This window comes from Nicotiana tabacum, chromosome 3 (assembly GCF_000715075.1).
Source record: "Nicotiana tabacum cultivar K326 chromosome 3, ASM71507v2, whole genome shotgun sequence".
NCBI lineage: Eukaryota > Viridiplantae > Streptophyta > Magnoliopsida > Solanales > Solanaceae > Nicotiana > Nicotiana tabacum.
Window position 1 is genome coordinate 137,527,176 of NC_134082.1, and position 12,801 is coordinate 137,539,976.

A 12,801-nucleotide genomic window follows, 5' to 3' on the forward strand; every position below is an offset into this window, starting at 1 on the left:
TTATCGGCATATTGATGGGTTATTGCGACTAAGGAAAGAGAACATCAGTGGTAATTTGAGCAAAGTATTTGGGGAATGCGTGCTATAATTGGCCTTATCGATTCATGTTCAGGCTTTAGAAAGACTCAGGATTTATGCTTCGTGTAGAGGTGAGTTACAAGGAATGTGATTCAGTGGGGTGCTTCTTTGAGAGGGTGTTCATGTGCTAGCAGAGCCTAGTGGATTGAAAAGTTAATGTGCGGTGCCTAAAGATTTCGAGTCCGTAGTATGATTAAGCATCGAGCTTTTGCAGCGGATTGTGAAAAAGGGGCTCAGAGCATTTTATGTTATCTTCCGTCTGCGGTGTAGCATCTAAGGAATGGTAGAAAATAACTTCAGACTCATAGAGGAATTATCAGAATGGGTGTACCAGTTAAAGGTGTGAATATGTGCACAAGAAGGATATGAGATTTTTTGTGTATTTTGAGACAACGTAGTCTCGTGAGATAAGGTCACTCATAATGAGTGTGGATTTTGGGTTCGTTATGTTTGAAATGGAGCTACTATTATTCCTAAGGCAAGTCAAGAGTAAATTGGAAGAAGTCGGATAAGTTAGCAATGGTTGAATTGGCATGATGGTGGCAATGATCAGTTCCTTTAGCGTGTTAAGTTGAGGCGGTACGTGCGGGGCTTGACGGCCGGCGTAATTGATTTTATATGGAGGCATTCAAGTATTATGGCCTATTATACATAGATGGATCCCAGAAGAGTTATGGTAGTTCTACTAGAGGATTATATTTTCCGCGATTTTGGGAATTCAGTCGTGTGTTGCAATGGTTCTCTTGAAATGAGTTTAGTGGAAGGTATCTATATGATGAAGTGTTTATTCTCTTAGTGCTTCAGGAGTTATGATGAAATTCTTGTACTCTCGCGTAGTGGCATGTTAGGTGCAGTGAACGGTATGGGAATTTGGAAGTTGAGGATCAAAGTTGCGGTTCAGTATTGACAAGAATGTCACAAGCTCGGATGAGCATGAAAGATTTCAGATGTTTAGACTAAGTTGGTATTGCCCTTAACGTCACCTGAGATCGGTGTCCTATATGAGAGGCTTTGTGTACTGATTTACGGATTCTCGATTCGCTTTACAACATGGTATGGCCAGTGGTATGGATGTGCAGACTAGTTACCAGGTGCGGGAGGTCATGGAAGCGTATTCCACGGGAAGATTGTATAAATGTGACATGTAGTCACTTGATTGATTAAAGATCTAAGACCAGGTATGGAGATTGTGGTACTACCACTAATGTGAGAGTTTAGGCCTAGAAGGCGTTCTATTCATTGGTTGTGAACTGAGAATATTTGTTACAGATTAGATGATTGTTCTTGTGTGACGGCTTGGGGTCTCTATATTAGGACGGATGTGTTCCTTGTAGCATAGAGTTGTTTATGGAGGAGTATTCAGATGTTGGATGTTATTTAATCGTCGGCTATTTCATGTAATTCCGTATTGTGCCATGTGGGTTGTGAGGCGGTTTGACTATTCGCTCTCGTGTTGAGATCCCATGTAAATTGTGGTATTGTGAGAGCAGGATGGCTCTCAAGGTACAGGTCATTTATTGCACCTTAGTTGTGCTTGAGTTTCATGGCGTATGGCACTACCTGTCTTCCCATGAATTGTATTATGCACTTCGCGTACTTGTGGTTGACATTCGGGTATTCCGCAGGTTTGAGCATTTAGCTCGATAAGTATTTCCTTATAGATTATTATGTGTGCATCGGGTGGCATGCTGCCATGCCGCCACGAGTATGTTGTTTGGATTGGGTGTCACGCCACCACGTGTATCATGGTTGGATTGGGTTGCATGCCGCAACGGTAACATGTGATCGGGTTGCACGCCGCAAAAGTGTGATGTTGAGTACAATTCCTTATATTTATTCTTGTGTGTTTTGTTTCTCATTTTCTGAGGAAGGTTCATAACACCCTTTTGGTTGTTTAATTAGTTACGTGGGTTGAGTAGTTCTTTCCAAAGTTCATTTTCCTTATGTTGGCACATTGGAGTTTGTAGCTTGTTGGCACATTATGGCATTATATGAGACTTTTGACAGTGTCTGGGGTGGCTTATTGCCTGAGCAACTTGTACTAGGTGAGACGAGATTATTGGACCTAGGATTAGTGCGATCGAATTTATATGAAGCATATTAAAGAGCAAATATCGTTATTTGGTTCATAATGAGGTAATGGTTCTTGTCAAGATGAGGAACTCAATGATTTGTTGACTAGGCAGTTGAATAATTTCTACACGTCTTCTGTCGTGGCAGCATTACAAGAGTTGGAATAGGACCTATATGTGTCATGAAGTGTGTTGTGAGCATCAGATTCGAAGGATTTCGGCTATTGTTATCAGAGGATGTTATTATGGTTATATGAATTATGCGATGCATTGTGTGGATTCAACAAGGGTATGCAATCATGTATTAGTGTATCGTGTAGTGACTGATACGATGTTCGTATGATGGAGACATGTCTACTAAAGAATTTCAGATGTTGGAATTTGGCTCTAAGGCTTATTGACCTAAATAAAGGGGAGTATCTTCAGATTGGCTCGAGCTAATGTGCTCAACTGATTAGTGGTAGCATGGGCAGGTGCACAAGGTGTTAAACAGTGATTTTGGACAACTCCAGAGCAGTTCTTAGCACGTTCAAGGACAAACGAATGTTTAAGTGGGAGAGAATGTAACAACCCGACTGGTCATTTTGAGCTCTAGCGCATCGTTCGGTGGTTTGAGGCCATGAATAACTTCACTTTAGGTGTTATGATCTGTACATGTGGTTGAAAATGAATTTCGGGGAGTTCGGAGTTGATTTGGAAAGAAAATTCTCATTTCGGAAGATTTAAGTTGGAAGAATCTGACTAAGGGTTGATTTAGAAGAATCTCATTTCGGAGTTGATTTGTATGATGATCTTAGACTTAGGCGTATGTCCGGATCGGATTTTGGATGACCCGGAGCATTTCGGCATATATTGTGGAAGTTAACATCTTGGAAGAATTTCATAAATTTTGGTTGAAGTGCATTTCAATGTTATCGATATCCGTTTGGGATTTCGAGTCTGGGAATAGCTCTGTATGGTGATTCTGGTATTGGGAGCGCATCTGGAAGTGGATTTGGAGGTCTGTAGGTCATTTTGGGGTCATTTGGCAAAAGTTAGAAATTTGAAGGTTTTTAAGAAGTTTGACCAAAAGTGGACTTTTTGATATTGGGGTCGGATTCTGATTCCGAAAGTTGGGATAGGTATGTAATGTCGAATCTGACTTGTGTGCAAAATTTGAGGTCAATCAGACGTGATTTGATAGGTTTCAGCATCGAATGTAGAGGTTTGAAGTTCTAAAGTTAATTAAGCTTGAATTGGAGTGTGATTCATGGTTTTAGTATTGTTTGATGTAATTTGAAGGCTCGACTAAGTTCGTAATGTGTTTTGGGATGCGTTGGTATAATTGGTTAAGGTCCCGAGAGCCTCAGATGGATTCTCGGATAGTTAACGGAGCAAGTTTTGGACTAAGGGAATGTTGAGGTAGCTGGTATCTGGTGTAACCGCACCTGCGAGGTTTTGACCGCAGGTGCGGAGCCACAAAAGTAGCCAAGAGAGGCGCAGAAGTGACTGGGGAGTGCGCTACATAGAAGACACAGGTGCGAAGAAGTTCTCGCACCTGCGTGATCGCAAAAGCGGGCAGAAAAGGCGCAATAGCGGAAGCCATCGAACGTGCATACTGGCCATCGTAGATGCGGCTTTTTGTCCGCAGGTGCGAGTTCTTGGCTGGGCAGTGAGGACCGCATGAGCGGAATTCTGACTGCACTTGCGGAGCCACAAAAGCAGTTGTTGGTCCACAGGTGCGAAGGATGGGCAAGGTAGTGTGCTTCTTTACAACGAGGGTTTGGCTCATTTTCACTTCACTTCTTCCGCAGGAGCCGATTTAGGAGCAATTTTGGAATGCAATTTCCATCACCACGCATGAGGTATATGATTTCTACTAGTTGTGAGTTACATACAAGGTTTACACATGGATTTAGGCATGAAAAATTTGTAGAAATTTGGAATTTTGAAGAAAAACCTAGAAATTGGTATTTTGGATTTTGACCACGAATTTGGACATGGAATTAATAAATTATATATTTGAGTTCATGATATTATGGGTAAATTTTATCTTCGTGAATTTTTGGAATCCGGGCATGTGGGCCCGAGGGTATTTTTATCGACTTTTCGTACGGAGTTGAAAATTATTATAAAGTGAATTGTTATGAGTATTAGAGTATATTTTTATTGGTTTGCACATTGTTTGACTAGTTTTGAAGCGACGGGGCGTCAGTTTGTGGTGTTAGAGAGGCGTTGGAGCCGACTATGGAACTTCGGAGCAAGGTAAGTCTCCTTTCTAACCTTGTAAGAGGGAATTAACCCCATAGGCGAATTAATTTAATATGTTCTCCTATTTGTAGGAGCTACGCACGCACGAGGTGACGAGAGTCCGTGCGTAGCTACTATAATGCTTAAATGTCCGGGTAGTCTAGGACCCAAATCATGTTATGCTTGCAATGTTCGCAACCTTTTTATTAATTTAATTGTTTGAAACATATTGAAACTTGATAAAGGAATTAGAAAATGTTAAACTTTATTTACTTGTTCGTTAATGAGAATTGGCATTTCTTTGAATAATTATTCCTTAATAAGACTTGAATATGTTGTTTTGACGTATTTTCTTTTTTGTGGAGCGGGCCGAACGCCTCCGTAGCTGATAGATGCATCTATGGTTCGTGTTGTTCAACCCCTCGGCAGTGTACAATTTAAATATTTATGTTGGATCGGGCCGTACAACCTCGACATGATTTGCGCATGATTGAATTGTTTGCTCTGGAATTTATAACAATTGATATTGCTTTAATAGCCTGAGATGAAAATGGTAAAGGATGAAAATAAATTTGGAAATTTACTAATAATAGAAGAATTGTCTACTTACTTCTTGTTATTGAAGTTTTTAGCTGTTTTATATAATTCATGCTTAATTAAAATTTTTGTATTTTTTAATAGCCTATAGTAAGTATTGGAGTCGACCGCTCGTCACTACTTCTTCGAGGTTAAATGGGATACTTACTGGGTACGCGTGGATTTACGTACTCATACTACACTTGCTGCATATTTTTGTACAGGTTCATATATGTCTAGTGGCCTTGTGGGTGCAGATGCATGGTTATGCAGGGATTCAGGTGAGCTGCATTTCATTTATGACCCGCAGCCAGCAAAGTCTCCTCCAGGGTATTTATGTTTGTCCTGTCCAATTTGTATTCCGGACAGATGCGATATTTCATTTTACCTCCTAGTTGATGTTCATGCACTTGTGACACCGAGTTTTGGGGTGATTATGAGTTGTTCAGTATTGAAATTGTTAAAAAAATATTATTATTTACTCTGTAAATCTCATCTTTTACTATTTAATTGAAGAAAATTATGATTTCAAAAATATTAAAATGAGGACCAAATTAAGTATTTATTTTTGGCTTGCCTGACAGCGGTGTCCGGCGCCATCGCGACATGTAATGGATTTTGGGTAGTGACAGGAGCAAAGATCGTTGTTTTGCTAAGTGTAGGTTCAATGCAGAGCACACCTTCATTATACATGATAGTCTCCCTTCAGCTAGTAAATTCTCTTATTTTAATATTAAAATGAGTGTGTGAATATTAGTATAATAGCATTTTATTATTAAAATAAAATATATCATAACTCTCACTACTCCATGACGTAGAAAATAGCCATAACTCTTTTGTAACTCTTCTCCTATGTTCAACCACTAATTACATAAAAATTTAATCACTATCCCATGTTCTCCATGATTTCATAACATATTACCCCACTTTCTTCCAATTTAATTCAAGAAAGAATTCCTACACCTATAAATATGAGTTTTTCTTCCATAATGTGGTGTGAGAAATAATTGTAGAGTATTTCAATAAAGTGAGGTTAAAGATATGAAAAAAGAAGAAGAGGGTTTTTATTTTTGTTGAAGGAATGTGTTAATTTTGGTGGAACTTTGAACTCAACAATTTGTCCAGAGTTTGTACGAGTCATACGACGTGATCGGGCTGTTGTATCCTGGGGGAGACAACTCAAGATGATTACTGCTGAATTAGTGAAGAATTTGCTGCAGTGGGTTTGAATCTTTTTAAAGAGAGTGAGATATCTGCGCCTCAGCCTAAAGATATTTTATTTTTTTCATTTTATTTTTCAACTGTAATTGTATTTTTACCAACTCATACTAAGTTTAGAGAAGTGTTAAGATAAATTTTGAAACTTAATAGAAATTGTGAGGTTCTCTTGAGTTATTTTCTGGATAAATGAGAGTTATACTTCAATTTTTCTATTGTCAATGTTTTCGCTTATGTTATAGTAAAATTAATTTGTATTCCATGCGGATGAAAGCATATATAAGTGAGCAAACAGTGTAACTCTTGGTGTCCATTTGAATATTTCATAACTATTGTCATCATATTTTATGTTTTGTTTATACAAAATGCACATATTTGATTTCGTTTACTATTCAATAAAATAATGGTTTTACGAATATTTGATCTTGACCTTTCAATTTTCAAAACTTTTTTTCATGAATGCGAATCCGATTTGTTTTTTGTCAAACTGTCAAAATTTTCATTTAACCAAGTATAATATTTATAACACACTAGCTCATTTGGACTCTTGAGCTAGACCCAAAAACAGAATTAACAATCTCTTTTTCTCTACTTTCTATCTCTATTTATAACTATACATGTCTAAGTAGGATAGTTGCTCAATCTTTCTAACTCCTTGTGCCATTTGGATTCATTCTGCCGTCGTATGTGTAGCTCTAGTATAATATTTTCACCCTCTGAAGGCTTGATATCATCTTTCCTTGAAATCTTCGTTGGTTCCTCTCTACCCAGACATGGTAAATTACAGCTGCAAACAGGAATCCTAGCATGTGAGCTCGAACTCTGCATGAACTTCTCTTCGTTAACCATTCAATATTAGCATTCCATCTACTAATTTGATGTCTTTCTCCCAACCATTTTAACAATGTTGCCCACATATTCCTGGAGTAGTCACATTCAAAAAAGAGGTGCTCCATTGTCTCTACAGTATCTTTCCCACATAGCACACCATCAATTGCTATTGATATCCCCCACTTCCTTAGCCGATCCACTGTAGCTAGCTTCCTATGCATAGCTAACCACAAGATGAATTGATGCCTTGGTAATGCTTTTGAGTCAATTGTACTCCTTTTCCAATGACACGTGGGATATTGGGGCAAGGTTTGATATGCCTTCTTGATACTGAACTTCCCTTTTGTATAGTATTTATTCAGATCAGCATAGGGGTCCCTTTAAGTTAACCAATCCCTAGTGTTAAATATTTTCCTAACTAGCCAGCAGGCCTGCTTAGGAGTGTGCATAGTCATTATATCATTCCCTTTTATGTAGTAGCTGTGTATATCCATTGAATCCATAGAGTGTCGTTTTATTGATTAATCACCCATAAGAGTTTACATAAAGCAGCTTTGTTCCAATTAGACACATCAATTACATTCACACCTCCAGCTGAGAGTGGCATACATATCTTGTCCCAAGCAATCAATGCTCTCCTTACAGGTTCATTACTTCCAGTCTAAAGGAAAGTTCTACAAGCAGTCACAATCAGTTTTGTTATCTTTTTTGGAAGTAAGAAAACATGTGCCGAGTAGGTCTGCATTTCAAATATCACACTCTTGATCAATTGCACCCGACCACTATAAGATAGGAATTTGGTTGACTAGCATTTGAGTCGTGCAGTGATCCTTTCAATCAATGGCATACATTGCTGGATAGATAACTTCTTAGAGGACAAAGGGACTCCTAGATACTTGAATGGAAACTCACCTGCTATGAATTACATTTATGCAATGATCTATTCTTTGAATTCCCTTGGTACTCCTACAATATACAAAACACTTTTCTCCATATTTGCTTTAAGCCCTGACACCTCTTAGAAATGTTGAAATTTGTTCATAAGTAAGCTTATGGATAGCTTATCTGCTCTGCAACACATGATTAGATCATAAGCAAAACATATATGAGTTATATTCTTTCTAGAGCACCCCAGGTGGTAGTTGAAGTCTGGAATGACCTCTAGTGTCTTCAGTTATCGATTCAAGTATTCCATCACCAATACAAATAGGTAGGGAGATATTGGATCTCCTTGCTTAAGCCCCTTTTTTGCTTGAAATTTGGTCGTCAATCCTCTATTTATCAGCAGAAAATAGCTGACAGTTGTCACACACTCCATCACAAGTTGTACAAACTTCACAGACATACCAAATTCAAGCAGTATCATCTTTAGGAAAGGCCACTCAACTGAATCATATGCCTTTCTTATGTCAAATTTGATCAAACATCTTGGTGAGACCCTTTTATGAGTGTATCCTTTAACTAACTCATGTGCAATAATAACATTATCCAATATGTTCCTTCCCTCAATAAATGCTGATTGAGCAGGTCCAACAATATAGTCAACCACAGTCTTTAACTTTGTTGTTAGAATCTTTGCAATGAGTTTATAGATTGTAGAATAACATGCTATGGGTCTAAACTCCTTAATAGACATAGGACTGTTTACTTTGGGCACTAGTGTAACTATAGTGTAGTTAATGTTTCTCAGCATCTTCCCATTGTCGAAGAATTCCTGAATAGCTTGTTTAACTTCACCTCCAATAAGGCTCCAGTATCCATTAAAGAATTCAGCAGGGAAACCATCTATACATGGTGCTTTTTCATTAGGTAAATCTTTGAGGGCCTGATCTATATTATTTTCTGTTATTGGACTGTTGAGCTCTCTTTGTTGTTCCTTAGTGAGGTAAGGTCCATTTTTTGCTGTATCAATATCAATACATGGTAATTCAGCAGCACATTCCCCCAATAAAGATGTAAAGAATCTTGTAAACTCTTGCTCTATCAATTTTGGTTTAGTAATTCTGGATCCTTGATCATTGTAGATTGAACCAATTCTATTTATGGCCTGCCTAGCCTTTAGATGCGCATGAAAGAATTTGGTATTTTGGTCTCCATCTTTTATCCACATTGCTCTGGATCTCTGACACATCACTTGCTCATTAATTCATTCCCATTTTTCTCTCTGCATCTGCAACTCTTTTTCTTCTGTGATCAGCTAATCATTAAATGGATCCACATCAAGTTTCCCTTGAACAATCTGCAATTGTACCCTCAACTTGTCCAGATTCCTCTCTAAAGAAGACACCTCTTTGTTCAGCTGTCCTACCTTGTCTTTTAGCCTTTGTAGTTTCACCCAGATAGAGTACATAGTATGCCCATGTATTTGTTGACACCACACATCATTCACAGCTTTCTCAAACTCTTTATTATTCAATAGCAAATTGTATAGTCTGAATGGATTTTGCAGGTAGGACTTGATTGCTACTGTGTTAATGATAATAGGAGAATGGTCTAATACTCTAGGATTTTCAAAAATAGCTTCAAGACTACTATATCGTGTCAGCCATGAGGCATTTCCAAAAGCCCAGTCAATGTTGCTATAAATCATGTTCTATGTATCCCTTTTATTACACCAAGACCATTGGCAACCCTTTTTGTTAAGTTGTCCCAACCCAGTTTCAGCAATGCATCTTTGAAAGTCCATCAATTCAGCTTGTCGCACTGGTTGCCCATTGATTCGATCATCAACAGATAACCCACTATTGAAGTCACCTATAACCAACCGTGCCTCTTGCATAATATTTTGTATTTATCTTAGTTGATCTCATAGGCTCCTTCTTTCAGCTATAGTGTTCTTCCCATACACAAATGTTATGTCACATATAAATTGTGTAATTTTATCTTTCACCTTGCAATGTACGAGTTGATCACTAGCTATCACTACATTAACCTGCACCATTTGCTCTTTCCATAATGGCCAGATTCTTCCCCTCTCATTAATAGCTTCATCATAGTACACCTTCCAATCTCTACTAAATATAGCTCGAACTTTAGTAACACTCCTAGGCTTTATCTTTGTCTCAAGAAAGCCTAGTAGAGTAATGTTGTTTTTCAGCAGAAATGCCTTGAGTTCTTTCTGCTTGAAGGGCTTGTTCAGCCCTCTTATATTCCACGAGCTTATTATCATGGTGGATTTTCCTCATTGAGGACAACCTCTTCAGTCACCTTATCAGTGTTGCTATCATCTTGAATTGTCAAAGGATTGTATCTATTTTTACTCAGTAGATTTTCTAAGTTTGTATCTGATAATGCTCCTTTCTGTTGTACCTGTCCTTGAGCCTTCATCATCTGCTTTCCTCTATCCTTTTGTTGTAGAGGTTTTGCTGATGTGATTTCCTCCTGGTTAGAGGATTGTTCCGGTATATCCTCCTGTTTTTTCTAGGATTGCTCGGTCACAACCTTCACTCTCCATTGGGTTGTTTGTTGTTTCTTTTTTGCTGTCTCTTTGCTTTCTCTTGTTGTTGTTTGGGTGGCATTTGGTTTTCTTAAGTGTCAGTCTGCCTTTAAGCTTTCTGAATCTTCGTGCATTCCTTTGTATGTTGCCCTATCTGAAGACACTCCTTACAGTATGTTGGTTTCCATTCATATTCCAGCTTTGTTCCCTGCATTTTCCACCTGCCACTTCAATCAACATCGTATCAGGCAACTTCTGTGAGATATTCATTTCTACAAGTATATGTGCATAGGAAATTCTATCACACTGAGCTGTTAGCTTATATGAACAGATATGTTTCCCTAGATAACTTGCAATTCGACCCAAATTCTCCTTAGTCTAGTACTGAATTGGTAAACCTGGGAATATTACCCAAATAGTAACATTCCTAGTCATTTCCTTACTCAACTGGAAATGAGGCTCCCACTGTTTTAGGATCATAAGTCTATTTTGAAACGTATAGGGCCCTTGTTGGATAATTCGGTTCCTATCCTCCTCTGAATCAAATTGAAAGGTGAAATAACCCTCATCGTGTAGGTATACCTGCGGAGTATTGACTGAATTCTATACACCATACACGAATTTAAGCATTTCTTTGAATGGGGGTGAACCACCCAGAACATACCCAATTAGAGTTTCCCTCTATTTCTGAGTTGCTCATCCACTTCATTTTGGTTCAATCAAACAACCTTTGTCCCTTCCTTCATTATTAGCGGATAGTACTCCAATTTAAGCCATTGTTGCTGAGATCGATTCCCCTACACTACATCAGCCATCATTAGCACTGGTTGGCTAAGGTTTCCTTTCTGTGTTGAGAATGTCAATTTCCTTGCCGCTGTGTTTGAATCTACTTTCACTTGCTTGGGGATTTCCATGTCATTACATTTTGAAGTTTGCATCACCGTAGGGGCTCTCCTCATTCCTATCATCCATTGAACCAATTGACTTTGTCCTAATTCTTGAGGTACTCGTGATTTCGGTGTTACTAGTCTACTTCCTTCTTCCATCTCTGGTATTGTAGGCGGTGTAATATCTTGAGATTTCCGTTGACCCATGGTTGTATGCGTACGTTAGCTAACCATGTTTAACGTGCGCCTTCAGAGCCATTAGTGTCCCTAAACTCGTGAATCAGATTTTTTTTAACAAATGAAAACCAATAATTTAAAGCATATAGTTCTAGAAAAGAGCTTTCTACATACGTAGTAATTCATTAAAAAAATTATGAAGGACTTTCTATTTCATATCTTGGTTATTCTCTCTTACATTTTTAAAAGTTAAAAATATGGAATCAAATGTATTTCCCATATTAAGGCTCACATTTACAATTTTTTAAATTCATTTCAAGTCACAAATTTTTTATAACAATATAATCAAAAAAAGAAAAAAAGACATATTGAAGTGTAGACGTCAATATACATAATTGGGAAGTTTGAGAGATATATCATCAAATTTCGATAGTGAACTCAAATTTCCAGATGAGAGCTCCCCAAGAAAAAACAAAGAATTAAAAAAAAAAAAAGAGCCTACATGTAACATGGGTAAACAAGAACCGACAGATCAAATTTGATCCATTAGTCGAGCACCGACGATAATTTGCCCTTAAGTTCTCGTGTAGCGGGACTCATATTATTTTAATTTTCTTAAGCATAGTGTCACATTGGGAGGAGCTGCACGTACGCTAGCCAGCAGCAATACATTAGATTTTTGGAGAAGTAAGGAAAGAGGGAGAAATCAGCCATGAGTCGAAGCTTAGGCATACCGATAAAGCTTCTACATGAAGCGACGGGACATATAGTGACGGTAGAGATGAAGAGTGGAGAGGTGTACAGAGGAAGTATGGTGGAGTGCGAGAACAACTGGAATTGCCAACTCGAGAGCATCACTTACACTGCTAAAGTATGCTTATAACTCTTTTTTTGTGATTTTCCTGATGGTGAGAAAGGAAACAAAGGGAACTTGACACTTAAGGGAAGGTTACACTTACAAGATGCATTCCACTTCTCAAAAAATGGAAGGAATTCGGGAGGGATCAAATTTTCACTTTTCACCCGAACAAAGTGCCCCTGCCAGCCTCGGTCTCGATCCTTGTCGATACTAAAAAAGGAGTCCTTGTTGGTCTAGCGAGTGAGCTTGATTAGTCCCCCTCGGAAAATTTAGGAACTGTACAGACGGAGTAGATGGTCGAGGGTGAACCAAGAAGATTCAGTGTTGTTTACAAAATAACGTAGGAGGATCACGAACCTCCAAAGAGACAGGTGGATTTGCCCAAGGCACACCTCGTATCTCTTGCAAAAGGCCAAAACTACTAGGTATACCAGGCCC